At 38.1% G+C, this 27133-nt stretch overlaps 1 pseudogene; it reads right to left on the bottom strand.

Annotated features, from left to right (window-relative positions):
* Nucleotides 1–19306: 19306 nt before the first annotated feature.
* LOC712075 (hsc70-interacting protein-like) lies at nucleotides 19307–26266 on the bottom strand (annotated as a pseudogene).
* Between the last annotated feature and the right edge of the window lie 867 nt (nucleotides 26267–27133).

Here is a 27133-nt window from a genome sequence, read left to right as displayed (position 1 = left end):
TAATTTTCAGTGAGCATCAAAATTTAAATAGAATTTTATCCACAGAAAAATTATATTAATTTGCATTGAGAGTTGAAAATCAATTCAGTTCAATTTAGTGCTCCTTTTAAGCTGCCTCCATGGTTTATGGCACACTGATTGTACCAGACATTATGAGTTGGACTCGTTTCCTGAAATACAAGGTGTTATTTATTTAATTTTGGTAGGCTTCATTGAACACGAGGAGGCATGATTTAATGGAAAGAGCCAGGAATCACAGGACACCTCCCTTTAACTATGTGACCTTAGGCAGGTCACATAACTTCTTTTGGCCCCAATTTTCCCATCTGTAAAATAATTAAGTAGGATTAGATGACCCCTAAGTTTCCTTCCAGCATTAGCATTATATGGTTTTTGTGGGCTGAGGAGACAAAGACATATTATATATACCGCTTATTGGCAGGAACTAATTAATTTGCAATGTGACGTTAAGAGACAGCTTTGCTACTGGTGACCTTGAACTGTGATAGCTCAGTGCGCTGATAAATTAGTTTCAGGAAAAGATTTTCAAGTAAATTGAACTTCAAGAAAGAAAAGATTAGGAAATTAGAGAAATTAATTTGAATGAGTTTTTAAAAGTTACTCCTAGGACAGAATTAAACATAGAAGGTATCTTTCAAAAGAAGAAATGTGAAAGAAATTTCTTGATCAAGTGAAAGAGAAAAAATTTTAAATTTAGATATAAAAGTGAGAGTGCATATCAGTTCATCATACTGTTCTAAGCCAGAGAGAGGACTTTTTTGCCTTCCACCATGGCATAGATGCCTGAATCTCAGTCTGGACCCGCCTGAGCCAATCACTGAAGTCAGATGATCTTTATATCCTGATTGACTTCAATCTAAATTACTGCTCCTCCCTCAATCAGCAGAGATTAGATTAACAGATAGATTAACATCAGTCAGAGTCCATACCTGGAGGCAGAAGTGGGATGAATTCCATTCAAACCACATGCCTCCTACACAGTGGGAGAAGGCTGATATTCCCAAAGGTAAACTTGGATGTTCTTCATATGGCGGAAGACATGAATGGATGAGTGGATACTTAACTGGCCACTAACACATATTTCCAAGTTGAACATGTATTTTTACTTAAACCTTGAAGAAAAATAAGAACTTTACAATCCCAAGATTTTGTCTTGAGGTATAGATCAACAAAAGACACAGAAGTTAAAAATATTAACCAAAAGTAAAGGAAAGATGGTGTAAATAAGCTTAATCTAACATGTACGACAACATTAACAGAGAGGTTAAGCATTCCAATCAGAACACCCAGGCTGAAATCTCAGTTCATTATATGTGACCCCTGTTCTCTTATCTATGTTGAACTCACAGTAATAGTATTTGCACCACAGGAGTTTTATTTTGTGAGAATTACATGAAAAAATATATGCAAAATATTTCTCAAAGTTGGCTGTAGATGTTTCTTACATGTTAGCAGTAGCAAGCTACTGATGGAACTGGTAAAGACAGGAAAGGTGGTTATTCTGAAAGAGCTCCCAGTGAAGGTAAGAAAAGAAATTTTCAATAGCAATTATGTCAGTGAAAAATAAAAAAACTCAACGCCACAAAACTACATTTAAACAATTATTTTGCCTAAAATCAGAGAACAGATAGTTCCTTGCAAAATGACTTGAGGTTTCATGCCTGGAATATAATGCTTTGTTTAGGGCATACATACAGTTCAGAAAAAGATATTGGCTAATTGTACATAGGTCAGTAAAGAACAACTGAGCAGAAAACTAAAGGATTGAGTTATGAGGAAAGATTAAAAGAAAAATGAAACACTTAATTGTCAGGGAAAACTTTTTTTTTTTTGAGACGGAGTCTCGCTCTGTCGCCCAGACTGGAGTGGAGCGCAGTGGCACGATCTCTGCTCATTGCAAACTCCGCCCTCCTGGGTTCATTCCACTCTCCTGCCTCAGCCTCCCAAGTAGCTGGGACTACAGGCGTCCATCACCACACCCAGCTAATTTTTGTGTTTTTAGTAGAGACGGGGTTTCACCGTGTTAGCCAGGATGATCTCGATCTCCTGATGTCGCGATCTGCTTGCCTCGGCCTCCCAAAGTGCTGGGATTACAGGCGTGAGCCAGTGCACCGGCCTGTCAGGGAAAACTTTCTGAGAGCTACTAATCTCTCTAAGAAAGTGGTAGAAATTTTAATATTTTGGGACCTTAAAAATAAAATTAGATCTCTAATTCACCTAGAACCAGTCAGCCATAAAATAGGCAGATAATACATGTGTGTTGGATAAATGAAGTTCTATGAATTCTTGTGTATTAACTAATTTGCAATTGTGGATTATCTGCCAGAGTCTGTTTCAGGAGCTTGGAACATATTAGTGAACAAAAGAGAAAAAGCTGCTGCTTTCCTGAAGTTTATATATTTTATTAGCTTTCTAAGTAAATAATTGTGTAATTTCAGAGTTCTCTTCTCTTGGAAACACAGATTGTTTGTAAGAATCTCAATTTCCTATAGGCTAGATATTCAAGCTTTTTCTTTTAGATGTAATCCCCCGAGTTTAAGTAAATAAATACAAATTATATAAAGTATCACTGAAATGGAGCTAAAAGTCGGTCAGTTGTCAAGACTTAAATATCCACATTTTGAATTTTAAAACACCTTAATATTTCATTTTAAAATTCTTACAGATTCATTATATCCTTGACATTCATTATTGGTACATTGAAATGTAATATAATTTCATTCTTGGTAGATTCAGTTGTAGTAGATCTATGCTCCAGGTTTCATCTCCCATATAGAACCTTTTTCAAAGTACGTGCACACTATGCATCTCCTACATGGGTGTATAGAATAAAGCCTAACATAATGTCATGAGGTTGAAAACATTATTTCTCCAACATCTGTGACACAATTCCTCAGTAAGAAAACTGTATTTGTTAGGAAAATATATCTTGATAATTTTACTTGGAAGTAAAAACTTCATTCCAAGGGATATAAGTAAGAATTGCTTGTTATTCCAGAGAGGTCAGAGCAAAGGAAGAAGAGCATGAATAGGGTGGGTCTAGTCAAACGGCAGCATGAGATGTGACCTCTTCCCACGATCCTGTGAAACTTTAGGAAGGTTTGAGAATGTGTGAAATTGTTGGTTTGAATTGATCTTTTGCAGAAATCCGCTAAGAAGCAGAATTTTGGAGATTAGCAGAGGCTGAAACAAGGCATCATATATAGGCACAGGGAGAAGAGGCAGTGTGTTGTCAAAAATTAGTGGAAAGCTTGGAACTTCCCGGTCATGAAAATGAGGAGTGTGTGCCACATGTACCTAAATCTTGTGTTGGGAGCATGTAGGTGAGGCCAGGGAAATGTGTTGATTGGTTAATGGCTGCAGGTGGAGGTAGGAAGGCATCCAGCTGACAACTGGGTTATGATAAATACAAACAGAACTAGCAATACATCCCTTCTCCACTGCTTGGCAAATCTGTCCCTCAGTAATTCAGCCAACTGCACCCGAAGGTCTTTAGGCTAAGCATTTTGTGTTGGTGTTTGAAATGTGGTGATAGATATACCCTGACCCTTTCCAACTTTCTTGGGGCTTGATAATAGCTGCTGACATTTATTGAGCATTTACTATATGTCAAGTGTGTTAACACTGTAAAAGCAATAGCCTTTTAAATCTTTACATCAACCTGTGAGGTAAGTACTGCTTTTATTTCCATTTTAAAGATGAGGACCTGAGACTTATAAATGTTAACTAGCTTTGCCAAGACCACACAACTAGAAAGTGGTGAAACAGATACATATATATTTTTTGAAGTAGGGATTTGAACTCTGGCAGACAACTACAAAATATGCATTCTTAGACGCCACATTTATGACTTACATATCCTGTGAATGCCCGAAGTTTTGTATTAAAAGATAGAGAGCTAGGCATGTTTAGGAATAATTTCAGTTTCCAGATCAGAGAAAACCTCGTTCTAAAGAGCAGTTTCTAATCCATAGCTCACAGGTTCCTAGGGTATCGTATAATTTTTTCAAAGTTGACATATATCCATACATGCTCTAAGTACTTTCTGTAAATAATATGAGTGGTCACATAAATCTTAGTCATCAGACACCAAGCACCCAACAGACCAGGCTGACAGGAAATCCCATCATAGTCACTACCAGGTTTCTTTCCCCACGTTTGTGTGAAGGTCCTCGGGCTTCGTACAGCACCACAGCGTGAGGAGGCCCCTGTGTTTCCCATTGGTCACCACCACAAGGCTCAGCCTGTGGCCATTTCCTATCCAGTTGCTCTCTGGCTCCTGGGCTTATAGGATGCCTGTGGTCTCAGGATCTATCAGAATGTGATCTTCAAGCAAACTTCTGCTTTAATCCCTCTACAAATTGTTAAGACTAGGTGAATTGAATATTTTTGTCTTTATTGGCTCAGTAACTGTTCTTTATTTTGGCAAAGCACTCAATTTCCTTTGGGAATATACCTTCTTCCTACCTTCCCTTTGCGTATAAGGGAACAATTTTTCTTGTAATAGACCCATGACCTAGTCCTGGCCAATAAGGGCATTTCATTCCTTAGACCCTGACTAAGAGATGGAGAGGAGACTCAAGCTAGGCCGGTAAGACCCAGTCCAGGAATGATGGGGACATTGGGATAGAGGCTGTCTCTGTTGGGGTCAATAGGCCTAGAGCTGCTGGGAGCCAGGGAGAGAGGCCTCAGGAGAAAGAAACCAGCCCAGAGGGAAGCAGAGCAGAGAGATGGGAAGAGACAGATAACAACATTTGAGCTTTGGTTCTAGTCATGCTTGGACTTTCCAGGGGAGCCAATAAGTAAGCTTTTGTGGTGATTTTATTTTGCATTGCAATGCAGTATCCTCACTGAAGAATCTTCACTGCTACATTGAGCTCCATGCTTGAATAAAGTCAAGGGAAAAATTTTAAAAGTAATCAAAATATACATTCTATCTCAAAACATTTCTCTTCCACATACATCTTAAACATACGGTAGAAGATTGTTTACTCAGATTATACAGAAATAACCTGTTCCAAATTAATAATATTTCCAGAGTTTAAATAGGTTAATTCAAAAAGGGCATAACAATAAAAATAATGATTTGTTTATCAAATTTTCTGGTTGTTTTCTTATGGGTTTTCTTTCTCTTATACAAATTAAGAAATGAGATGCATAAAAATATACATTTTAACCATTGCAGCTTAAATCTTTAAAACATTTGTTATTTGCCAAAATATACAAACAGCAAAACTGACGTGTGTTTCAATTGTTTGAGACATATCACCCTAATATGTTGTCTTTGTTGTATGTCTTATACCAAATTGCCCTCCAATTATTACAGTGATTTTTTTAAATGGATGGTCATAAAGAAAAATGGGAAGTCTCCATTTTTGATGCTTTCATTGTTTAGACTCCCAGATAAATGACCTATATTTCCAAACTTATGTGGGTGCTGTTCTCATCTATCAAAATAAAACATTTATTTCAAAGACATAGTGAATTTATAATAGCTCACTAACATTATGTATTTCCTTAATCAACAGTTATTACATAGAGTTCTCCTGATGTTTTTTATTTCTGGTAGAAAGGTCTCTTAGTTTTGAGGAACTGGAAACCACTAATAGAAGGGATTTGGTGCCTTGCACCATAAACCAAAGAGATTCCTAATACCCACAGGGTTCACCCACCACTAAGTCCTTGGCAGTGCTCAAAGCTATGCCTTTGGAGGCACAAGTTGTCTCTTGTAAATTAAAGCCTTTTGTTCAAGAATTTCACTTCTTTTTCTGAATTCCCTTTCAATGTCAAACCTTCAGAACAAAACAAATAACAACAACTGAAAAAAATTTCACTTCCTGTCAGGGAAAATCAACTAACTTCTGTGAACTCATTTAACGTTCAGCATTCCAGGTGACCGCATGAAAGTTGACACATTTACTAGACCAAACAAATAAAATTAATAAAAAAGAAAACCAAAATAAATCCACCCATCTATTCATAGGCTGCCATCACCCATTTCTTTCCAATTTTCCCACTTAGTGTTTATTCCCTTGCATTCTGGTTGCATATGTATGAATGTGAGTGGGCTTCCTGGCCGTGGGCATCGCACACCATAGTGTCAGAGAAATCCCTATGGAAAGAAGCTAGCATTCCGCAGTTGATATTTCAGGATGGGCACGGTCAGCAGTAAGTGGGTCAAAACCTGTACCAAATGCTTATTTTGACTTGGCTGGAATCAGAAGCATAGCTGAGAGGCTTGAAGGTGGTGCCCAAAAGGAGTCCAGTGACTCCCACAGGTACCTAGATCCTAACAGGTCCTAAAAAGAAGCCACTATTTTCTTTTCCAAACCAGTTCCTTCTGCCTTCTCTCTTGCGTTAACGACAATGTCACCTAAGCAGTTCCCTAAGCTAAAAAACTAGAGGTCATCTTTATCTATTCTGTTTTCCTAATAGTCCACATCAAAATGATCACACAATTCTGATAATTAATCCCAAAAATGTCTTCAAATCTAGACTCTCCTTTGTATCCTCAACTCATCCACTTAGTCCAGTTAGATTTAAATCTGTAACATTTTCTACCTGAATTGTACAGACTCCAGAAAGGATATAAAATGCTAGGAAACTGGTATATGAGGGTCAAAGATGTGTTTGAATCTATTTAAATTACCTTTGCAAAGTTAAGAGACAAGGAAATGGCAAAACCAGGGCTTCAACCGTTGTTGACTGTAGATTTGTCTTCTCTTGCTACATTGTATTGCCTGTCATTCATTACGTGTATACTAATCATTGAACTAAGAGGAAAGACCTAATATAAAACAAATAATTGGTTTTGAGAATAGTGGATCTATTGGGCCTGATTTATTTATAATTTGTCTCTACCCCACTGAACTGTGGGCTTCTTTCCAAAATTTGAATAGCTAATACCTAACCAAGTACCATCACTTTGGAGATCCTCAAAAAATATTAGTTTGATTGAATTTGGTTAAAAATTGTATTTCCTCCTAGAGACATTAGTCCTTGTTTGTCTTTATTAACTAATAGTAGCAACTATTAAGTAAAAACATTAAACAATGACCTCATCTCATGTGTCTAATGCTTGACCTCATACACTCGTAATGTTTCATATATCACAGATTTCGCATATTCCTTGTCAATGACAGAAAATACCCTTCATTTTTACACTTTACCCTAAAGTGGTTTTCACCACACACACAAAAAGAAATCAATAAATCAGTCTCTCATGAAGCACCCTATAATAAGAAATACAAGAGAACTAAGCAATTTGGGAACAGTTACCATATTCTGTATGCCAAATGTTTTGGACTATGGGCATTTTGAGATGGGCATGTGAAGCCAAGGCCGATTTTCAAAATGTTTAATTACCTGTTTGCCATGCCACTGACTATTCAAAAGACACTCCAGCTAGAAGACAGGAGGAATGTCCCCAAGGTCTCCTGCTTAACCAGCTCTTAATCCTTCAGTTGTTGGATCATGGAGAGGTCCCTGGATTCCCAGGGCAGGGACTGTGGCAGCTGGGGTGATGGAGGGTGCTGTGAGTGAGGGTTTAGGTAGTAAGTATCTCTTTACATGCCTAGGGGCCATGGGAAATAAATCCTTGTCTATGGACATTTGGGGATGAATTTCCTTTGAGAGTCTTCCTACTTACATATCTTTATATTTATATTATATCTATTATATTAATCTTTATGTTATATAATCTATTTATATATAGTCATAATCTATATAGAAGTTTTCGATTTATATAGAATTCTAATTATATAGTCTTCTATTTATATTATGTATCTTTATATTTATATTATATCTATTATATTAGTCTTTATATTATTTATATTGGTCGTCTTTTTATATTAGGAGTCCATATGAAAATAACATTGGGTTAGACATGATGAATACAGGTGTTAGACCTGGCTTTATAATATTTTGTTGCATAAACTTGGAAAACTAACCACCATTTTGAGCATCAATCTCCTATTTGGAAAATGGTGACTAACCCTGTCTGCCTTAAGAAGCTATTATGAAGACTAGAAAAGATGGTATATTTGAAAGTGTTTTGAAAACTCAAAAAAAACACTAAAGAAATTTAATGTAATATTATTATGGCACCAAATTTCTTAAATATAACTTATTTTAACTTTAGGAATCTAAAACAGATTTTTTATTTATCTTAATTCTATTTTGAATTATATTCTCAAGATAATATGATTATTTCTTTTGTTTCTATTACAGATAGAAATATTTACCATTGAGACTAGTTCATTCAAAATATTTACTACTCTTGCAATGAATTCCTTTTGGCAGAATAATTTCGTTCTTAAAATCTTGATGAATAGTATTTGGTTGCACTTAGAATAGCTCAGAAAATTAAACACACGCACACACACACACACACACACACACACACACACACCCCCCAAATGCTGAGACCTGCAATATGTACATCTACACTAAGCCACCATATAATGATGAGACATTAGTGAACACCAGTGACACATTTATTCACACTAAGAAAGGACAGGTAGGATAGGATAGGATAGGATATGATAGGATAGGACAGGACATGATGCTAGTTAAATACGTGGAAGAATATGTAGGATTCCCTAAGTTTTAATGCAAAGAACCTGGGCTTGCATATGTAAGTTTATCCTTTTAAGCCTATAATTATTAAGTTCCTGGGAACTTGGGTTAAGATTTTTTTTGCTTGTTTTTTTCACAATATATAATATGATTTTTATTAAGGTGTATTTTTTAATAAAATACTTACATTGCCAAAGAGTTTTCTTCTTCCCTAATAAAACAATAATAAGCAAAATATATTAAACGAGGCCGGGCATGGTGGCTTATGCCTGTAATCCCAGCACTTTGGGAGGCCGAGGTGGGCGGATCACTTGAGGTCAGGAGTTTGAGACCAGCCTGGCCAAAATGGTGAAACCCCATCTGTATTAAAAATACAAAAATTAGCCAGGCATGGTGGCACATGCCTCTATTCCCATCTACTTGGGAGGCTGAGGCAGGAAAATCGCTTGAACCCAGAAGAAGGTTGCAGTGAGCCAAGAAAGTGCCACTGCACTCCAGCCTGGGCGACAGAATGAGACCCTGTCTCAAAAAAAAAAAAAAAAATTTAAACAAGGACGCTATAGTTGCTTTGCAGTGTTTAAAATAATTGCCCACCTTTGCAAGAGAAAGTATATTTTCAGTGTCTTTGTGGGCTAATTTTATGTTATACATGTCAGCAGAAAGAAAGAAAGCTTGTAGGCACCTTTTATTGCTTTGAAGAGCCACAGTTTATCACTCTTTCTTTGACATGTAGTCATTATGCTGTTTATGAAAGTCAACTGCAGCTCCATAGGAGGTGTCTAAGAGATTTCATAGTAAGGTATAAAAGCTTCTTCCTTAGGAAATTACCTCAAAAGCATGCAATTTACTAACCCCTAGAGACATTTCATTCTGTAAATGGCTTCAAGAGAGCTCTCCTTATGTTAATTACAGCTGAAACTGGACTTAAGCATATCTGGAAAAATACTGCAAAATTACTTCGAAACTTTCCTTTTTACAAAGGCATATGTATTTGATCAATTTATAACACATTTACAATTTACAGTGTAATAAGATTATTGTACAGCATTACAGTATAATAATAAGTATAATCAAATTCCATATCAAAACCTGTGAATCTACATCATGTTACAGATAACAATGGCAACTGAGAATAATGAGCCAGTAACTACAAAAGAAACGTTAATTTTTTTTCTCTAGTTTGCATATGCCTTTGCAAGACCCATTCATTAATTTCATGTATGGGTTTATTATGCTAAACAAAATAAACAGTAGATGGTTAAAATATTTTTGGCTTTCACTCTCCAAACTTTGTCAACAGAGACTTTGACCTATTGTCAATCTATTGAAACTGATACTTTTTTCCAATCCCTTATGCTAAGAAGTGATTACAAATACCATGGCCAGACCACAAGGAAGGTAGTCACTCAAGTGTTTACAAAGGAGACATCTATCCAAGTTGACAGACAGCTCAATTTTCATCTTTGAACCAGTGCCTGTGGGTTCACAGCTTAAAAAGATGTAAAATATATCCTTTTTGTCCTCCTTGTCCTTACTGTAGCATGCAAGAAAACAAATATATAACCCTAAAGAAAGAGCTCATTCCAAAGAATGTTCAATTCTAGGTGACAACTGGATTTGGGGTATAAGGCTGTCCCACCAGAACTAGGCATTTTGCTGTGTCGTTAATCTTTCATTCCAAGACAACTTTTCTTCCGTTGATTTTTTTTCCCTTGCAGATGTTGAAAGTGCTTTCAGGTCAGATGCAAATACAGATGCATTACCACTGACAGGCTTGTCAGTCTTCTCCTGTTTAAAATGCTTTTTGGCACTTAGGGTTTTGAGACTCGTAATCACGCCTTTTCACCTAAAATTATAAAGCCCTTTTATGGCTGTTACTGGCCTTTCTAGGGAGGGCTGATGCAGTGAAGCCTGAAATTCCTGCTTAAGGCTTTGAGCATAGGGGGTTTCTAACAAAAGGTACTAAAATCTACTGCAAAACAGATGATTTTTCGTTCAGGAACATGTATTCGAGAAGACCACACTGACTGAAGTGACCTTAGTGTTTCTAAGTCAGGTTGCGCTGATCTGTCTCTTCTAGCAGCTTCTGGAGATGTAAAACAGGCGTCTAGCACGATAAATCTCTGCACTCTGCATTGTTGAGGCAGACACTGTCACGGTGGAAGTAAATGAGCATGATTTATATTTACAATTCAGAAACTTTTCTTTTAAATGGAAGCAAAGCTGGGACTATTTCTATTCTGCCTAAAGACTGCAGCAATATTGCAAGTAACTGCAAGGCACTTATTTACATAAGTTTTTCTTTGTTATTTCCTTCTTTCTAACCTTGCTAATATTTATTTTGACTACTTGGCAAAGTGCCTCTGACTTCATCCAGGATGAGAACAAGGCTGAATGAATGATACCACCCAGGCAGTTCCTAAAACAAAACTGCTGAGAGTTTGTTTCTTCTTTCATTTAGCATTTCCTGTGTGCATATTATGAAAATTATAAATCATTTACATAATTTGAGCAATGAACTGTTAGTTCCCAAGGACACTTGTTAGGTGTTCATGAGATCAACTGCATTTATAAACATTTTATTGTATTTTTAAAGTAGCTTAGTATTTGGGATTAGATTTGACAATCTGGCTGGGAATCAGTAACTTGAAGCTCACCTGGACCAAGTGACTTTGTCAAAAAGAAGCAAACTACAATTGTGTACAATAATTTCCTCCAGATGCTTATAGAATCCAAATCTGATTCTTGTCAAATGATTAGCGTCTGAGATTGCTTTTGTGTTAAGGTGTTTATTTACAATGAGAAAGAATTCACACTTTTATTAGTATAGGTCAGTGGTTCTCAAATTGTGGTCTCAGGAGCAGCTTTACATGGGAACTTGTTAAAAATGCAAATTCTGAAGCACCACCACACCTACTGAATTAGAAACTCTGGGAGTGGGGTCCCAGTGATATGTGTTTTAATAAGCCCTTTGGGTGACCCTGATGTTTCAAGTTTATGAGTAATTTAAAGCAACACTATCATAAATTTGAATAAAATCTACACAATTACTTTATTTGTAATTTTCACTTGGGTATACGGAGATATGAAGTCAAATTTTAAAAGCAAAATGTAAAGGTTCACTCTGATTTAAGCAAAAATCTTAATGGCATTGCAGCACCGTCAAATCCCTTTCTTTTCACTTGTTTTGAGTTCATTTGAGGGAAAAAAGGTGACTCTAACTTGCTGAAAACAGTGTAATTTATGTACATACTAAACATTTGGATTCTGATTTTGATTTATTTTTCTTTCCGTACAGCTGCCTAGTCTGTATGTTTGTTGTTTGTCATTGTCAACTGCCTGCCAAATTATACAATTGAAAAGTGAAAAGGCGAATTCACCTACATAGACAGACATCTGCTAGAAATCAGTACTTTTAAATGTCACTCACTTTTTAGAATATTTCTAGAATTTTCTATGTGAAAAAGCAAAGGAATCTAAAAGGACATACATGGTTCTTTCTTGGGTGGGAATTTTTTTCATTGATGCAAAAATAGATGTTCATATTTTCACAGTACATGTGATCTTTCAATTCATATAATTTGTACAGATCAAATCAGTGTATTTGGGATATCTATCACCTTAAATATTTGTCTTTTTTAATGCTAGAAACACTTGAATTATTCTCTTCTAGGTAATTTTAAGTGTTTAATAGATTATTGTCTGTATCGATAAACTATAATCACCCTACAGATCTATTGAACACTAGGTCTTAATTTTTCTATCAAACTGCATATTTGTACCCATTAATCAACTTCTCTTCATCTCCCACTCCCCACTAACCTTCTTGGCCTCTAGTAACCACCAATCTACCATCTATCTTTATAAGATGCGCTTTTTTAGCTCTCACATATGAGTGAGAATGTGTGATACTTGTATTTCTGTGCTTGGCTTATTTTACTTAACATAATGACCTCCAGTTCTATCCATGTTGCTGCAAATGATAGAATTTCATTCATTTTTATGTCTGAATAATAGTCCATTGTGTATATATACCGCAATTTCTTTATCCATTCGTCCACTGATGGGTACTTAGGTTGGTTCCATATTTTGGATATTGTAAATAATGATGCAATTAACATGGGAGTGCAGCTATCTCTTTGATGTATTGATTTCCTTTCTTTTGGTTATATACCCAGTAGTAGAATTGCTGGATCATATGGTAGTTCTATTTTTAGGAACCTCAAAACTGTTCTTCATTGTAGTTGTACTAATTTACATTCCCACCATTATGAGGGTTCCTCTTTCTCCAAATTCTCACCAGAATTTGTTATTACCTGTCTTTGTGGTGAAGGCCATTTTAACTGGGGTGAGATGATATCTTATTGTGGTTTTAATTTGCATCTCTGAAGATAAGTGATTTTCAGTGTTTTTTTCATGTACCTGTTGGTCATTGGTATGTCTTCTTTTGAGAAATATCTATTCACATTTTTCTTACTTAAATTGGATTATTGCTTTTTGCCATTGAGTTATTTGAGTTCCTCTTACAGGGTTATTATTAATCCCTTGTCAGATGGATAGATTGCCGATGTTTTGTCCCATTCTGTAGGTTGTCTCTTCACTTTGTTTACTGTTTCCTTTGCTCGGCAGAAGCATTTCAGCTTGATGTAATCTCAGTTGTCTATTTTTGCTTTGGTTGCCTGTGCTTTTGAGGTCTCACAGACAAAAATATCTTTGCCCAGATCAATGTCCTGGAGTGTTTCCCCAGTGTTTCTTCCAGCAGCTTCATAGTTTCGGGTCTTTATAGCAGCATGACTTATAATCCTTTGGGTATATCCCCAGTAATGGGATGGCTGAGTCAAATGGTATTTCTAGTTCTAGCTCCTTGAGGGATCGCCACACTGTTTTCCACAATGCTTGAACTAGTTTATGGTCCCACCAACAGTGTAAAATTGTTCCTATTTCTCCACATCCTCTCCAGCACCTGTTGTTTCCTGATTTTTTAATGATTGCCATTCTAACTGGTGTGAGATGGTATCTCATTGTGGTTTAGATTTGCATTTCTCTGATGGCCAGTGATGATGAGCATTTTTTCATGTGTCTATTGGCTGTATGAATGTCTTCTTTTGAGAAGTGTCTGTTCATATCCTTTGCCCACTTTTTGATGGGGTTGTTTGTTTTTATCTTGTAAATTTGATTGAGTTCTTTATAGGTTCTGGATATTAGCCCTTTGTCAGATGAGTAGATTGCAAAAATTTTCTCCCATTCTGTAGGTTGCCTGTTCACTCTGATGGTAGTTTCTTTCTTTTTTTTTTTTTTTTTCTTGTTGTGTTCTTGTCTGTTTTTTGGTATTGGGGAAATGCTGGCCTTGCAGAATAAGTTTGTAAGTATTCCCTCCTCTTCAATTTTTTTGAAGAGTCAGAGTATAATTGGTATTGTTCTTCTTTAAATGTTTGGTAGAATTTAGCAGTGAAGGCCTAACGTCCTGAGCTTTTCTTTGATGGGATTTTTTTTAAATTACAGCTTAATCTTATTGCTTATTATTGTATTGTTGAGATTTTTTATTCCTTCATGGTTCAGTGTTAGTAGGTTGTATGTGTCCAGGAATTTCTCAGTTTGCTGGTGTATAGTTGTTCCTAAGAGTCTCTAATGATTCTTTGTATTTCTGTGGTCTCAGTTCTTGTATCTCCTTTTCTATTTGATTCTATCTATTTGGATCCTCTCTCTCTTTTTCTTAGTTAGACTAGCTAAAGGATTGTCAACTTTTTTTTATCTTTCATAAAAACACAACATTTTGGCCGGGCACAGTGGCTCACGCCTGTAATCCCAACACTTTGGGAGGCTGATGTGGGTGGTCAGGAGTTCGAGACTAGCCTGGCCAGCATGGTGAAACCCTGTCTCTACTAAAAATATAAAAACTTAGCCAGGCATGGTGGCACGCACCTGTAATCCTAGCTACTCAGGAGACTGAGGCAGGAGAATTGCTTGAACCTGGCAGGCAGAGGTTGCAGTGAGCCAAGATCACTTCACTGATCTAGCCTGGGCGACAGAGTGAGACTCCATCTCAAAAAACAAACAAACAAACAAACAAACAAAACATAACTTTTTGTTTCATTGATCTTCGTATTGTTTTTAATCTCAATTTCATTTATTTCTTGCCTTCTACTAATTTTGGGTTTGGTTGGTTCTTGCTTTTCTACTTTCTTGGGTGCATCATAGGTTATTTGATATCTTTCTACTTTTTCAACATAAGTATTTATTGCTATAATCTTCTCTCTTAGTACTATTTTATTGTATCCCATAAATTTTTATTTTAGTTCCATGTACCTTTGTTTCAAGAAATTGTTAAATTTCCTTATTAATTTCTTTATTGACCCATTTGTTGTTGAGGAACATATTGTTTAATTTCCACATCTATGTAATTTCTGAGATTTCTTTTATTTTTGGTTTCTTTTTTTTTTTTTTGGTTTTGTTTTTTGAGATGGAGTCTCACACCATTACCTGGGCTGAAGTGCAGAGGCATGATCTCGGCTCACTGCAACCTCCACCTCCCAGGTTCAAGCGGTTCTCCTTTCCTCAGCCTCCAAAGTAGCTGGGATTACAGGTGCCTGCCACCACACCAGGCTAATTTTTTTGTATTTTTAGTAGAGAAGGGGTTTCACCAGGCTGGTCTCAAACTCCTGACCTCATGATCTGCCCACTTCAGCCTCTCAAAGTGATGGGATTACAGGTGTGAGCCACCATGCTCAGCCTGTTTTTGATTTCTAATGTTTGATTTTCCATTGTGGTCCCAAAATATACTTACATTATTTCTACTTTTAAAGATTTGTTTATACTTGATTTGTGGCCTAATATATGGTCTATTTTGGAGAATGCTCCATGTGCAGGTAAAAAAATGTGTATTCTTCAGCAGTTGATGAAACATAAGCTAGGCCTGTTAGGTCTGGTAGGTAGTTTAACGCCAGTGTTTCTTTGTTGATTTTCTTTCTGGATGAGCTGTCCATTACTGAGAGGGGGGTGTTAAATCTCCTATTATCATTTTATTGTTGTCTATCTCTTCCTTTAGATTTATTAATGTTCACTTTATATACTTTGGAGTTCTGCTGTTGGGCACATAGATATTTATAATTGTTATGTCCTCTTGCTGAATTGACCCCTTTATCATTATATAGTGACCTTCTTTGTCTCTTTTTACAGTCTTTGTTTTGTAGTATATTTACCTGATACAGGTGTAGCTACTCCTACTCTTTTTTGGTTTCTGGTTGCATGGAATATCTTTTTCCACCCCTTCACTTTCAGTTTATGTGTGCCTTTATAGGTAAGGTGTTTTTCTTGTAGGCAGCATATGGCTGGGTCTTGTTGCTTTGTCCATTCAGCCAATCTATGACTTTTTTTTTTTTTTTTTTTTTGAGATGGAGTCTCTCTCTGTCACCCAGGTTGGAGTGCAGTGGCATGATCTTGGCTCACTGCAAGCTCTGCCTCCTGGGTTCATGCCATTCTTCTGCCTCAGCATCCTGAGAAACTGGGACTACAGGTGCCCGCTACCACGCCTGGCTAATTTTTTGTATTTTTAGTGGAGATGGGGTTTCACTGTGTTAGCCAGGATGGTCTCGATCTCCTGACCTCATGATCTGCCTCCTCGGTCTCCCAAAGTGCTGGGATTACAGGCACGAGTCACTGTGCGTGGCCCACTCTATGATTTTTAATTGAAAAATTGAGTCCATTTATATTCAGTGCTATTCATGATAAGTAGGACTTACTGTGTCATTTAGTTGCTTATTTTCTGGTTGTTTTATAGCTTGTCTCTTCCTTCTTCACTGTCTTTCTTTGTAGCTAAGTGATTTTCTCTGGTATTATGCTTTAATTCATTGCTTTTATTTTTAGTAAATCTATTGTAGGTTCTTGCATTGTAGTTACCATTAGGCTTACAATAAATATCTTATAGATATAGTAAGTTATTTTAAGGAGATGACAATTTATCTTTTTTTTTTTTCTGAGATGGAGTTTCGCTCTTGTTGCCCAGGCTGGAGTGCAGTGGTGCGATCTCAGCTCACTGCAGCCTCTGCCTCCCAGGTTCAAGCGATTCTCCTGCCTCAGCCTCCCAAGTAGCTGGAATTACAGGTGCCTGCCACCATTCCCAGCTAATTTTTGTATTTTTAGTAGAGACAGGGTTTCACCATGTTGGCCAAGCTAGTCTCGAACTCCTGACCTTGTGACCTGCCTGCCTCAGCCTGCCAAAGTGCTGGGATTACAGGCAAATAGATAAAAGAATAGATAAAAAGAAAAAAAAAAGAAGAAAGTTCTATACTTTAACTCCATCTCCCCTAAATTTTGACTTTTACTTTTCTTAGTCTACCTTTTTTATATTACCTACCTCTTGACAGACTTTTGTAGCTATTATTATTTTGCTAGATTTGTCTTTTGGGCTTCATACTAGAATTAAGAGTGGATTGTACACTGCAATTACAGTATTTAAGTATTCTGTGTTTGTCTGTGTCCTTTTATCAGTGGGGTTTATATCTTCAAATGCTTTTTTTTTTTCATGTTAATTGTTTTTCTTTCTTTCTTTCTTTTTCCTGCATGAAAAATTCCCTTTAAGCATTTCTTATGAGTCTGAAGGTGGTGAATTTTCTCAGCTTTTATTTGTCTGGGAAAGACCTTATCTGTCTTTCATATTTGAAGGGATGGCTGCTGCATGTAGTATTCTTTGATGGCAGGTTTTTCTTTCAGCACTTGGACAATGTCATTCTACTCCCTCCTGGCATGTGCAGTTTACATTGAGAAGTTTGTTGCCAGATGAATTGTACTTCCTTTGCTATTTGCATATTTTCTCTTACTGCTTTTAGGATCCTCTCTCTATCTTTGACCTTTGAGAGTTTGATTATTGCATGCTTTGGAGTAGTCTTATTTGGGTCAAATCTGTTTAGTGTTTTCTGACTTTCCTGTACCTGGATATTTATATCTTTCTCATGTTTTAGAACATTTTCTGTTATTTCTTTGAATAAGTTTGCTACCCTTTGTTCTTGCTCATCTCCCACTTGAACACTAATAATTCTTAAATTTGCTATTTTGAGGTAATTATCTGTATCTTGCAGGTGATCTTTTTTTGCTTATCATTCTCTTTTCTCCCCTGTGTATTCTCAAATAGCCTGTCTTTGGGCTCAATGAATCTTTCCTCTGCTTGATCCATTCTGCTATTGAGAGCCTTTAATGAATTTTTAGTTCAGCAAATATATTTCTCAGTTCCAAGATTTCTGTTTGATTTTTTGTCAGTTATTTCAATCTCCTTGTTAAATGTCTCTGATAAATTTATTTTTCTATTTATCATTTTCTTTATCATTGGAGGGGAGGGAAAGAAAGCAAGCAGAAGTAGGGGTATAGTTACACTATTTAAGGAAGAGCTGAATACAAAGACAATGAATCTTTCATAGTCTCAACAACTCCACAATGAATGTGGATTATCTCATTTATAATTCACATTGGATCAAAAAAATTGGTTCCCCTCTGTGTATATCAATTTAATTCAAACCTTATTATCTTCAAAATACAAAGATGAATACTACAAGATAAACTCTTACTGCAATAGTTACTTTCTAAGTAGAAGACCAAACACCAAAGGGAATCCCTCTTTCCAGTGTCTTTTGATATAACAAAATTTTGTCAGAGTTGAAGTCTAAAACTTAAATAAGCATTCTCATGGCCAAGTAAGAAACTATAGTTGTTTTTATAGTTGTTTTGGGTATTACCTTACAATTAGCGTATGTATTACATATTAAATTAAATTCAGCATTAAATAGGACTGTATAATTTTGCTGTTAATGATGATAGCAGTGATGATGCTGGTAGAAAAAGCCTGTCTTTAGCCCAAGAAAAGTAATAGAGAAAAATGTATCAAGCAGAAAGCAGACACAGAGTTGAGCATTTTTTGACTAGGAAAGAGAATTTTAAGCATAGAAATATAAAAAGAAAAGTACTCCCCTATTTCCCCTACGTGGAATATGAAATATTTATTAGATCTACTGGACAAGAACAGAAGAAGTACTCCAACTTTACTGCAGCATTACAAAAAATTCATCCCTTCACCACAGTGTAAGATTTAAGAGCAACCTGCCCAAGGATGCATGTTATATAAAACACAACAAGATTGCTACTGCCCTGCCAAGTACTTCCAGTCCCTACCACGTCCTACTGAAATGCTGATGGTCCCAATTAGTTTTATTAAAATACTTCTTTAAAGAAAAAGATAAAGCATTTAAAAAGACAAGTCAAAATGCTTCAGGAACCACATATCCAACACAAACTTTATCCTCAAATGAGTTATGTTTGCCTCACCCTGATAAACTTTTATTTTACTCAAATTAGAGCAATAATCTTCCACATGTAAATGTCTTCCCTGCCCAATAATTTAAAAAAAAATCCAAAATCATTAGTTAAAAAAAAATAAGAATTAACAGACCCTTTAAATTTGTTTTAAATATTTTTAAGGTTTAAAAATTGTTTAAAGTTTGTAATTCCTAGTAGGAAAACATTATCTGGATGAATACCCTAATGGCAAACCACTGTAAAATGCTTCAGCTACATTTGGGGAAGAGGGGTAGGGATTATCTTCAAAGCACCCCAGCTCTCTTTATGAGAAGGTCAGAGATACGCTGGTTTGTATTATTGTGACATCCACAAGGTGATCTAGGTTGCTTTTCCTCCAGCAAGGGCTTTATTCATCAGAAGGGCATTATGCTTGACCTCCAAATTTGGCTGATAATTTACTGATAAGATTCATAACCTTTGAGTTTCTCTGGAATTGTGACATATTTGCTGGGTTCTGAGCTACATCCTGGAAGGCCACCATAACTTCTGGATCCTGCATGGCTGCAAGAACCTCTGAATCACTAATAATTTCATTGAGTCCAGGCATTCTGGCCATTCCAGATATTCCTCAGAGAAAATTACCAGGCATTGCCCCAGGAAAGCCACCTGGAAAAGAGCCATACTGAGCTCCTGACTGTCGTCTGGCTTCTTCTTCCCTCTGGGCTCTCTCATGCTCTTCTTGAGCCTTCTTAACTCTTTCTATTGTTTCTTTGATCTCTCACCCTTCACATTATCGCTCATACTTTCTCTGATGTTCTGCAGTTTTCTGTGCCCTAGGTTGAACTTCTTTCAGCATTGCACTAGCATCTTCATCATAATCCAGTTTACAGGCAAGGGCAAGATCATGGGCTTCTTCTTCCCAGGGGCCTAGAAGTCGGTGTGCTTTCCCTCACCATTTGTAAGGCTGAGCTGAATCAGGATTTGTTTCAATGGCTCTGTCACAGTCTCAGATAGCAGCATTTGGCTCCTGTAATTTGACAAAGAACTTGCCCTCTTGGCATACAGAATGACCAAGTGAGGATTCAGCTTGATGGCATCTGTGAATGAGTCAATGGCTTTCTGCAGTTCACCATCATTTAGGACTTCAATAGCAGCCACCTTCTTATCATTTGCCTAATCCATCATCTCCTCTGCTACATCTCCCATTTCTTGAGGGGCATCAGTGTCTGGTTCAATCACACCTTCATTATCAATTACTAGATCACTTTCCTCACTTGATGGTATTAGATATGAGTTCTAAATTTCTCTTCAAAGAATCGATATATCAGTATGTTCAATTGTTTGCCTTCTACTTTTAAACTTAACTTCCGCATAAAGCAGCCTTTTCTGATCACCTGCTCCACTCTGACTCATTCCAATTACCTGAGCCACCCTGACTCATTCTGATCACCTGCCCCACCCTGACTCATTCGGATTACCTGCTCCACCCTGACTCATTCCGATCACCTGCCCCACCCTGACTCATTCTGATTACCTGCTCCACCCTGACTCATTCCGATTACCTGCTCTGCCTTAACTCATTCTGATCACCTGCCCCACTCTGAGTCATTCTGAGCACCTGCCCCATCCTGACTCATTCCAATTACCTGCTCCACCCTAACTCATTCTGATTACCTGCTCCGTCCTATTCTCCTCCACCCTGACTTATTCCATAACCATTTTCCTGCCAACCCATTCACCCTGTCACTCTCTTTAACTTAGTCAATCGGAATTAGTTTAACCTGTGTGGTCTAACCCTAGCCAATAGGGGAACGACACAGCAGCAGGGGCCATGTGCATCAGGAATAAGAACCCCTTCCTTTTCCTTGCCCAGGTGTGCTCTCACTATTGTTTCATCTGTGACTGAGCACCCTTTCTGCAGAAAGTAATGATGGCCTTGCTAAGAGATCATTTGTCTCCATGCTGACTTTTCTTTGCAGCACTGATTATCTAGTTATAACAATTTTGGGGGCTCGTCCAGGATTACATTCTCCTCTGGGGGCAGTCTCCGGTCTTCGCTCATGAGAAGGCATGCCCCACCGCCTTGTTCTTGGCGGTCTCAGGAGTGAGGAACCGAGACCCACCCAGTGTGATGAATAAACCAGGACTCTCAGCAATGTGGAAAGAAACTGGCTAGCAACCTAGGGTAAAGGATCCTCACATACTGCAGCAGCGACTGTGCACAGACCAAGGAAGGAGACCGAGGGAGCCACAGATGAAGCCACAGACCAAGGGAGCCAGTAAAGTACCTCCTTGGTGGTCAAATTCTGGAGGACTAAATGTGAGTGTGCGTGAATGATCACAAACAACCCTACTTATGGTGGTGTTCATGTGGATGGTGACAAGTCCTACTGCTGGAGTAAGTGGATTCTCTCTATGGTTCTGTAGCTACCTCATATGGCTTAGGGTGGATCCTGCTGTGGGATTTATACTGGCATGCCAATGCTAACAGGGGTCTAATTCTTCCTTAGGGGAGCAGTCTGAGAGGACAACATGAGTAGGAAGTGTGCAAGGGACCTTCAGAGGGGGAAAGGGAGGAAACAGGTCAACCTTCCAGGGCAGTAAGGCAGGACATCCCTGGTTTGAGGGGTTGAACCTTCCAGGACAGGCAAGACAAGACATCACTGGTTTGAGTGGTTGAGCCTTCCGCAAATTTCAGGGGGTTGAATCTTACACAAACCTCTGGTAGTAAGAAAAATACTCAGCACTCCCCTTTCCTTTCTTCTTGGGAGAAAGAAAGAGTAGCTGCACTACTGCTGGTCCCTCCCCTAGGGGAAGGGGAAGGAGAGGGGAGAACAGCAGAAGTGGCTGGCAGAGGCAGGGAAAGACCAGCAGAGAGGAAAGAGAAACTTGGAGAGGAAGTTAGAGAGAAAGAGAAACAGAGAAAGAGACAGAGTCAGAGAGAGAGAGAGAGAGGCAGAGAGAGAGAAAAAGAGACAAAGAAGGAGTCAAAGAGAGTCAGAGAGAGAAAAAGAGAAGTAGTAAAGAGAAAACAGTGTACCCTATTCCTTTAAGTGCCAGGGTAAATTAAAAACCTATAATTGATCATTGAAGGTCTTCTCCTTGACCCTATAACACTCCAATATCACCTTGTTGTTAGTGTAAATAAGGGCGTAGCCTGAAAGCACTGAGACCACTGACAACCCGTAGCCTTTCCTAATCAAAAATCCTTAACCCAGTAACCTGCAGATTGCTCAAATGCATTTAATCTGTAGCGGCAACTGCTTTGCTAACAGAAGAAAGCAGAAAAATAACTTTTAGGGGAAACCTCATTGTGAGCACACCTCATCAGGTCAGAACTACCCTAAGTCAAAAAGTAAAAAAAATAAATAAATAAAATGTAGCACACTGACTCAAGAACCTTAAAGTATGAGGCTATTCTGTTAGAAAAAGATGATTTAACATTAACCACTGAAAATTCCCTTAACCCAGTGGGTTTCCTAACAGGGGATCTAAATCTTAATTGATTGCCATACAAAAGTCCAACCAGACCTAGGAGGAACTCCCTTCAGGACAGGACATGTTTCCTCCCAGCTAATTCAGGGAAAAAGACACAATGGGTGTTCAGTAAGTGATAAGGAAACTCTTGTAGAAGCAGAATTAGGAAAATTGCCTAATAATTGGTCTGCTGAAATGTGGGGACTCTTTGCACTCACCCAAGCCTTAAAGTACTTACGGAATCAGGAAGGAGCCATCTATACCAATTCTAAGTTAATATGGACTGAATGAAGTCTTATTAATAGCAAAGAATAATTGAAATTCCAAACTTAAAAAGTTTTTAACAGAGGTAAAGTTTGCTAAAAATTAACAGTGTAACATGTATTATCCTAACTTCTAATTTTGTGGCCTAAGTCAGTCTAGTCCATAGACATGAAGGAAGTTCACTTTGGAAACGAATGGTTATCATCTTTGAAAACAAAACATGGGAGATAATTTATGTAAAAACAATATTATATGGTAAATTCATGTCCTAAAATAAATTAACTGGTTGTTTAAAGAAAGGGATGTTTGCAACAGGTCAGAAAGTTGAGGCACGTCAAAGAACTGTCTGTGAAAGTCATGGAAAAAAGTTATAAAAGGGAATTTACACAAGAAATGTTGTGTAATTTAAAAGTAATTAGGCCTCCTGAATGTAAAACTATTGAAGAAACAGTTTATGTGCAAGATGTGTAAAGAAAGTAAAATATATTTTGGGTAAAAGGATTATAAGGAGGCATAAGAATGTGGATTTTTACCTACATTGAAAGGTCAAAAAAATTTGTTTTATAGGTTTAGGCAAGTTTTGAAATGTTAATTGTAAAGGAAATTCTGTGTGTAAACATATTGGCTGAAGTTAGAGGTATCATCCAGTTTGTCTGTGAACCGGACATTAAAATAAAAGCACAACAGGTTTTTCTTAAAGCACTAACCTGCTCTTTAACAAAAATTATAAAAGGTTAAAAACAGTCTATAAAAATCTTACCTTATGGTCAGACATTAAAATTGGATAAATATGTCTACAAGATTTTATTAAAATTAAGTTTAACATTAATAGCACACTAATATAAAGGTGAAATTTAGTTCATCTGGTATAAAATCATACAGGAAGCATTGTTAAATATAAAATGGTGTTTGGCTTTCTTTGGTCTAAAAACTAATAAAAATAGGTGCTAAAGAAAATTTCTCAGCAAGAAGGCACCAAGGACTATAAAGTCCACTGCTGATGTCCCCACATTTAAAACAAAAGATCAATTTCTTAGAAATTATTTATTTGGTTTATCCTCCACATTCTCTTCCCTTAAAACAAGAGGTCTTTCAGGACAGGCACCGCTTTTGGAGTTTCCAATACAGCAGCATCGGCCTGGGGATGACGTTCTCATCAAAGGGTGGAGAGAAGGGAAACTTGAGCCAGCCTGGGAAGGACCCTACATTGAGCTGTTAACCATTGAGACTACTGTTTGTACAGCGGAAAGGGATGGACACATCACACCTGAGTCAAGCAAGTGTCATTATCATCAGAATCATGGGTCTTTGTTCCTGGACCAACCTCTACCAAATTAAAGCTAAAGAAAACTTAGTCCATCTATCTTTTCCCTTCCTTTCCTTAGTCAGTGCTTATATCCATTACTATTCCTACCACTAGCAACTCTAACCCCACTTTAGAGCGCTTCTATGGTTTAGGAGCAGAAGTCACTGGAAAGGATCCTATAGGCTTCTTTAAGGTGTGCTTTATTCTCCCTCCTCCACGTCCTACAGCTGCCCCTTTCCCAAACCTATGAAATCAAACTATGAGTTGCCTCATGCCAAATGACAAAAGCAAGGTCTCAGTAGTAGAAATAAGAGACTTAAGGCAAACCATAGCCATTGAAACAGGTTATAAAGATGTAAATGCCTGGTTAAAATGGATTAAATATTCCGTCTACACGTTACACAAAGGCAATTGTTATGCTTGTGTGCACGGCAGGCCAGAGGCCCAGATTGTCCCCTTTCCACTAGGGCGGTGTTCCAGTTGACCGAGCATGGGCTGCATGGTAGCTCTTTTCTAGGATTCTACAGCCTGGGGTAACAAGTTGTGCCAAGCTCTCTCTGCTATATCCTGAATTTCGACACCCTGCAGGTAAGCTCTTGAGAGCCATGCAGCTACCATCTCCCAACACTAAATTCACTTCATGTCTCTCATGACAGGGAGGAAACTTAGTGTTCCTTGGAGACCTGAAGGGATACAGTGAGCTTAAAAATTTTCAAAAGCTTACCAGTCAGTCAGCCCTTATTCATCCCTGAGTGGATGTGCAGTAGTAGTATGGTGGACCTTTACTGAACACTCTGCTGAGCAACTGAAGTGGGACTTATGCTTTAGTCCAATTGGCTATCCCTTTCACCCTGGCATTTCATCAACCAGAGAAAGGAAAAATAAGACATTGTAAAGCAAAAGAAGCCCCTTATGTGTCGTTTTACTCTTATGTCTATTTAGACACAGTTAGAGTCCCATGGGGAATACCAGATCAATTTAAAGCCCAAAATCAAATAGCTGCAGGATTTGAGTCAATATTTTGGTGGGTGACAATAAAATGTAACTTGGATAAACTACATCTATTACAACCAACAGCAATCTGTTAAAGGAATAGCTGAATAATTAGGGGCTACTAGCCAGATGGTTTGGGAAAAATAAGATAACCTTAGACATGATACTAGCAGAAAAAGGAGGAGTTTGTGTCATAATTAAAACTCAGTGTTGCACCTTCATCCCAGACAACACTGCCCTGATGAAAGTATAACAAAGGCATTGCAAGGTCTGACTGCTCTGTCCAATAAGTTAGCCAACAACTCAGGGGTAAATGACCCCTTTATAAGATGGCTAGAAAAGTGGTTTGTTAAATGGAAAAGAATAATGGCCTCAATTCTTACTTCCCTCACAGCTGTAATGGGTTTACTTATTCTTGTCAGGTGCTGTCATACCATGCATCTGTGGGTTGGTACAGAGGCTCATAAAAATGGCACTTAACTAGAACCTCCCTTAACTGTCCTCCATGTTATCCAGAGAAGCTTCTTCTTTTGGAAAATCAAGCAGAACAACTAAGCCAAGGCATGTTAAAGAAGTTTGAAGAGAAAGAGCTGTAAGGAAAATGCAAGAGGAGGGAATGTTAGATATGAGTTCTAAATTTCTCTTCAAATAATCAATATGTCAGTATGTTCAGTTCTTTGCCTTCTACTTTTAAACTTAACTTCCTCATAAAGCAACCTTTTTCAATCACCTGCTCCACTCTGACTCATTCTGATTACCTGCTACACCCTGCCTCATTCTGATTACCTACTCTGCCCTGACTCATCCTCCACCCTGACTCATTCCATAACCATTTTTCCCGCCAAATCACTCACCGCCGTCATTCTCTTTAAATTAGCCAATCAGCATAAGTTTAGCCTCTACAGTCTAACCCTAGCCAATAGGGGGACAACACAGCAGCAGGGGCCACATGCATCAGGAATAAGAACCTCTTCCCCTCCCTTGTCCAGTTGTGCTCTCGCTGTTGTTCCATTTGCAACTGAGCACCCTTTCTGCAGAAAGTAAAGATGGCCTTACTGAGACATCATTTGTCTCCATGCTGACTTTTCTTCACAGCACTGATTATCTCTTTCTAACAATGGTTCATCTGCCTTTAAGTCTTCCTCCACCTTCTTACTATCAGTTTTTTTTTTTTCCCTTGGTATTTTCTTCTCATTTAGCTTTCTGAGTAGCAGATGCTACTTTACCCCCCATGCTCTCCACCCACTCCCTCAGGAAGCGCATTTCCTTAGTGTGCATAACGTTCAGATCCTGCTTACACATTTTCACAAAGGCCCAAAGCTCTTTCACTTTGCGGGGGTCCATGGTTGGGAGGTGGTGGGCGAAGCTGAAGGGCTGCAACTCAGTTCCAGGCCCAGGCGTGGCTTGGTGTTACCACACAGAAGACTCTGATAAATTTATGAATTGCATTTCTATGTTATCTTGGAGATTACACAGAATAAAACTGGTATTTTGAATTCTTGGTCAGAGAGGTCACATACTGCCATCTTGTTAGGGTCAGTCACTGGTTCCTTGTTTTGTCCATTTAGAGATGGCATTTTTCCCTTGTGGATATAGGTCTAATGTCTTTGCATTGAAGGATTATTTATTCCAGTCTTTTCTGCTTGGCTTTTTTTGGTTTTTATTAGATGGAGTCTCACTCTTTTTGCCCAGGCTGGAGTGCAGTGGTACGATCGAGGCTCACTGCAACCTCTGCCTCCCGGGTTCAAGCGATTCTCCTGCCTCAGCCTCAGGGGTAGCTGGGATTACAGGCGCCCACCACCACACCCAGCTAATTTTTTTTGTATCTTTTTTAGAGACAGGGTTTCACCGTGTTTGGTCAGGCTGGTCTCAAACTCCTGACCTCAGGTGATCCACCCACCTCGGCCTCCCAAAGTGCTGGGATTACAGGCATGAGCCACCGGCCCTGCTTAGAGATTCTTTACTGCTAGATCACTACCTCTTTTTTTGACTGTAGGTGGTACTTTAAGCCTGGGTTTATAATAGCTCTATAAACAGTCAGAGCGTTGCTCTTCCCCAGTGAGGATTGTCACAAATGGGGTATTTTGGTAGTGTGGGAAGGCTGGCTAGGGATTCCTGCACAGGGGTCATGTGGAATGCATCCTCTACAGCATGATGCTGCAGGACAGCCACTCCCATTTGGTGTCTCCTTTGACTGAGTTCCAGAGCATA

Source organism: Macaca mulatta, chromosome 6, assembly GCF_049350105.2.
Source record: "Macaca mulatta isolate MMU2019108-1 chromosome 6, T2T-MMU8v2.0, whole genome shotgun sequence".
In the NCBI taxonomy this organism is placed as follows: domain Eukaryota; kingdom Metazoa; phylum Chordata; class Mammalia; order Primates; family Cercopithecidae; genus Macaca; species Macaca mulatta.
Note: the sequence above shows the minus strand (reverse complement) of the source record. Positions and strands in the feature narration are given on the sequence as shown.